The sequence below is a fragment of the Cryptomeria japonica genome, chromosome 5 (genome assembly GCF_030272615.1).
Source record: "Cryptomeria japonica chromosome 5, Sugi_1.0, whole genome shotgun sequence".
NCBI classification, from domain to species: Eukaryota; Viridiplantae; Streptophyta; class Pinopsida; order Cupressales; family Cupressaceae; genus Cryptomeria; species Cryptomeria japonica.
Window position 1 is genome coordinate 828,580,725 of NC_081409.1, and position 5,360 is coordinate 828,586,084.

General features: G+C 31.4%; 1 pseudogene; it reads left to right on the plus strand.

The window, feature by feature from the left end:
• The first annotated feature begins 2,755 nt into the window (after positions 1-2,755).
• Positions 2,756-4,690, plus strand: LOC131046924 (large ribosomal subunit protein uL2c-like; annotated as a pseudogene).
• Positions 4,691-5,360: the final 670 nt, after the last annotated feature.

Sequence of the window (5,360 nt, forward strand, 5' to 3'; positions counted from 1 at the left end):
TTTTTTCCCGGATTCCCTTATTTTTCCCTTTTTTTGACTTTCATTTTCCTCTCCCGTGAACCCGAAAGAAAAAAAATGATGTTAGATTCATTTCCTTTTCTTCTTGGATAAAGAAAATAAATTAGATTCAATCTCTTTAGAATTCAAGGGGGGGAAGTTAGAATAATAAAAAAAATATAGATCCAAAAGTTCCTCAAATAGTAAACTATTAAAAAATTTTAATTAAAGATTTTATTACAAGAATGAATTAAGTAATAAAATCTTTAATCATTCTTCGAAAACTTCTATTCCTTTCTCTTTCTTCTCTTTCTTCTCTTTTTTTCGAATTGAAAAGAAAAGAAGTAGATACAATATCCAAAGTAAGTTATATGGCCAAGGGTGGAAATGTAAGAGTAACAATTACTTTAGAATGTACTAGTTGTACTCAATATAGTGTTAATAAAAAATCACTGGGTATTTCGAGATATACGACTCGTAAAAGTTGACACAATACTCCTCTTCGATTGGAATTAAAGAAATTTTGTCCTTATTGTTACAAGCATACTATTCATGGAGAAATAAAAAAATAGATTGAATCTATCATTTTTACCCAGGAATAGAAATATATCAAAGATATTTTTCTATCTTTGTATTTTAACAAAATATGTCACTATCAATATTTCTTTTTGAAATATTTTGAAAAAAAGGTATTTGAAAGATTCATAAAACAAACTATGAATAAAATGAAGCCATCTTTTTGGAATACATCTCCCTCTTTCCGGAATAGATCTAAGCCATATTTTTGGAATAGATCTAAGCCATATTTTTGAAATAGATCTAAGCCATCTTTTCGAAATACATCTAAGCGATTTTCCCCAAATTAGCAGTATTTTTGAAAACGTCTATCGACAATTCGGCCTAGAGAGAAAATCGATTATAAAAATATTAGCTTAATTAATCGATTTATTAGTGAGCAAGGAAAAATACTATCTCGCCGAACGAATCGATTAGCGTTGAAACAACAATGCTTAATAGCTAGGGCTATTAAACAAGCTCGTATTCTATGTTTGATACCTTTTCTTTCTTTAAAATGAAAAGTAATTAGAGCCAACTTGCTCCTACATTTAATTGGAGCTGGGATATCTAACAATTCTATAAATAAAAAGGATTATTCAAAAATGAATAATTGAATTATCTAAGTGGGTCCAAATTCATTTTTGTATTGTCTCTAGTTTCTCAAAGAATTTCCCTGGGAGATTGGGTTTAACTATTTCATGACACAAGAATATTTTCTAACATCATAGAGAAGCAATTATTATTTAATACAGCTATTTGCACAAGTGTTCTACGATTTGTAAGCAATTGCCTTTTGTATAAAAATTGTATGAATTTATTATAAGAAACTCCATTCGCACGGGATGCTACATTAATCCGAGTAATCCACAAACGACAAAAATCTCTCTTTCTCTTTAGTCTATCTCGGTGAGCGGAAACTAAAGCTCTGCTCTTCTGTTGGTTAGCAACCCTAAAAAGTTTTGAATGGGCTCCCCGAGAGCCTGATACAAATGCAAGAATATTTTTTCGACGTTTTTTAGCTATATATGCACGTTTAACTCTGGTCATTGAAGTAGATTCTTCATAAATGACTAATCTATTTTTTGATCAATCATTTTCTTGTTTGGTTTGTTAAGAATAAAACTGATTTTTCTAGTGTATAAAATATAGATTCCAATGGCTTTTGCTACTCTAACCTTCCCAACCATAATTCTTTTTAGTTAGGCACCTTCCAAGTAGGCAAGGGATTGGACCTTCCATTTAAGTAAGAAAAAAATATATATAATGTATATATTTTTATGGATTTCTTCATTTCTATGGTTCTTTCTCTAACGGCAAGGTCCTCTCTATACGCCAAAGCCCTAAAATATGAATTATTTGGTAGCTTGTATAGTTTACCATCTCTAGCTCTACTCTTCCCCCCAAATTATCAAGTAAGAAAAACTTTAATAATAAGATTTATAGGTACAGTAATGACATGTAATTGTGAGAGTTGGCAAGGTAGCTGACCTTTTGTCCATTCTCGCAGCAATAAAAACATAATCTCTTTATGTTTTTTCAATTTTCATTATTTCCTCGCTCAATGGATTGATGACCATTCGCTACCAATGAGGAAGAACTTTTCATCCCACATCAAGGTGATTGGATTCGCACCAATGGAAACCATAAATTTCATCCCCAGTAAGAGTAGATGATAGATCTGTACTTTTTAATAGAAGGAAAGTTCTTCTTGTTAGAGCGATTTCTTGGTCTGTTTCAGCTTCTGATCTAAACGAGTTGCACATACACCTTGGCACATAGTCCTTTACGCTGAGGGCATCCTGTAAGAGCAGGAGATTTTGTTCTATTTTCTATTGGTTGTCTCACGTTTCTAATAAGTTGTTGAATAGTAGGCACTTTGAATTATATTTGAATTTGAATGGTTCGGATTGATCCTAACCAACTATATAAATGTTGAGATAAATGCTATGCCATTCAATAATTATTCTGTATTTTAATAAAGTAGTTACTACTTTGTATGATTAAATAGTTCAATATTCCTATTGATCTATGCCGCCTTATAGATAGAATATATATCAATATCAATACATTTTTATTATCAGATAATTTACATTAATTGATCTAATAGATGTAGGATCCAACATTTTTTTCTTTTTTAATTCAATAGAACCTGATACTCAAATCAGAATATCTTAAAAATAGAATTTTCTATGTAGTCCTATTCTATCATATAGAAATATAGTTTAATTCTATTTATTGAACTTATAATAAAGGTGGATATAGGCATTTGTATTTTATTTGTAAATGATAGTAAAGGAGAAATATTTATGTATGAAGTTCAATATCTAGATTTAGTACTTACAGAGAAAAGTGTTAGTCTATTTGAAAAAAATCAATATATTTTAAATGTCGATTCGGGATCGAATAAAACAAAGATCAAAAATTGGATTGAACTTTTCTTCAATGTTAAAGTAATAGGAGTCAATAGTTATCGGCCTCCGCAAAAGAAAGAAAAAAGAGGAAATATAAAACAAATAATGAAGCATAGAATGCATTATAAACGCATGATTATTACACTAAAACCAGGTTATTCTATTCCACTTTTTCCTTCAAAAAAATTTATTTAATTTCAAACATGAACACCCGTTCGTACAACACTTTTACTCCGAGCACACATGATAAATCTCTATCAAGTTTTGATGGAAAAGTAAAATCTCATCCACAAAAGAAATTGACTTTCGGCCAGCATCGTTGTGGGAAAGGTCGTAATAATAGTGGAATTATTACCATATGACATAGAGGAGGAGGTCACAAGCGTCTGTATCATCAAATTGATTTTTGACGGAGTGAGAAAAAGAACATATTGGGAAAAATTGTAACAATAGAAAGTGATCCTAATAGAAGTGCATATATCTGTCTTGTGCACTACAGAGATGGTCAAAAGACATATATTTTGCATCTGAGGGGGATTATGATTGGAGATACTATTCTCTCTGGTCCAAGAGCTCCCATATCAATGGGAAATGCCCTACCTTTGAGTGCGGTTTGAATTATTAATTTACGTGATCGGAAATAACCGATTGCGTTTACAGCAAAACCTTAAAATCTATCACTGATCCAACTAAGATAGTTTGATGGGATCAACCCCAAAGGGAAACTTAGGATAAAGAGCAGCGGGTGATTGAGTTCAATAGTTTCTAGAATTATTGACTCCAGAGATATGATAATATGGAGAAGACTTAATTATCTAAAGCAGAAAAAACTAAGGTAAAGGAACCCTTGTTATGAAGAGAAAGACAAGTAACTCACATTTGATTTGATGGTCAAAGGCAGATTCAAAGCTGAATAGTGAAAATATTTTTATTTTTCAAAAAGAAAATTTCTATTTCAAATGCCTCCTACGTTATCCGATAGATGCAAAAGCATTAACGTAATTTGATAAAGTCATTGATTCTGAATGCTACATGAAAAAAGAACATAAGCCAAATGATGGAATAAAATAACCTAGGATGTACAGAATAAGGACATAAGGAATTTAAACTATCCCCTTCATTTGAAATTTATCTATAAAATAGATATATGTGTATATATTACATACATATATATTATATATATATATATATATATTGAGTATATAAATATTTATTCACATCCAGAAAGCTATTCCTTGAGAGAGGCTTGTACAGTTTGGGAAGGGATTTTTACAAATTAAAGGTCTAATTCAACCAATATACCTTTAGGCACGACTATAAATAATGTCAAAGTACAAGTCAGAAAAGGTAGACAATTAGCTAGAGCAGTGGGTGTTGTGGCAGAATTGATCGCAAAAGAAGGTCGATTGACCACATTAAGATTACCATCTAGGGAGGTTCATTTAATATCTGAGAACTGCTTAGCAACAATTGGACAAGTAGGCAACATTAAATGGAAAAATATAACTTTAAGTAAAGCTGGGTCAAAACGTTGGCTGGGTAAACGTCCTGAAGTAAGAGGAGTAGTTATGAATGCTGTGGATCATCCTCATGGGGGTGGTGAAGAAAGAGCTCCAATTGGAAGAAAAAAACCCCTGACCCCTTGGGGCTATAGCGCACTTGGAAAAAAGAGTCGAAAAAGAAATAAATATAGTGATGTTTCAATCCTTCGTCAACGTAAGTAAGAATAGTTGTAAATCCATTTTTTTTTCTATCAATAAAAAGAAAGGTAATTAACCATGACATGTTCACTAAGAAAAAATACTTTTGTATCTAATGATTTGTTGAGTAAAATAGATAATCTAAATATGAATAAAGAGAAGAAGATAATAGTAACCTGGTCCCGGAGATCTGCCATTGTACCCGCAATGATCGGTCATACCATTGCTGTTCATAATGGAAAGTCACATTTACCCATTTTTATATCAAATGGTATGATAAACCACAAACTAGGAGAATTTGTACCTACTTCCATTTTCCAGGGAAATGCGAAAAAGGATAAAAAATCAAAAAATGAAAAAAAATAAAAATAAAATAAAAGAGAGAAACGAGAAAAAAGTATCGTTGTAAATAGTATACATTAATTCATTGTGGAGGGTGAAGATGAAATTTATAAATAGGGCTTCGACTAGAAAAATACGAGCTATAGCTAAACATGTATGTATGTCTTCTAATAAAGCACGTAGAGTAGCTCATCAACTTCATGGTTGTACCTATATGGAGGCACTTTCGATACTGAATTGGATGCCTCATAGAGCATGTTATCCCATATTAAAAGTACTTCATTCTACAGCCACAAATGCATATCACAATATGGGTATAGATAAGGTCTTTTTATTTGTCCTTATGACTGAA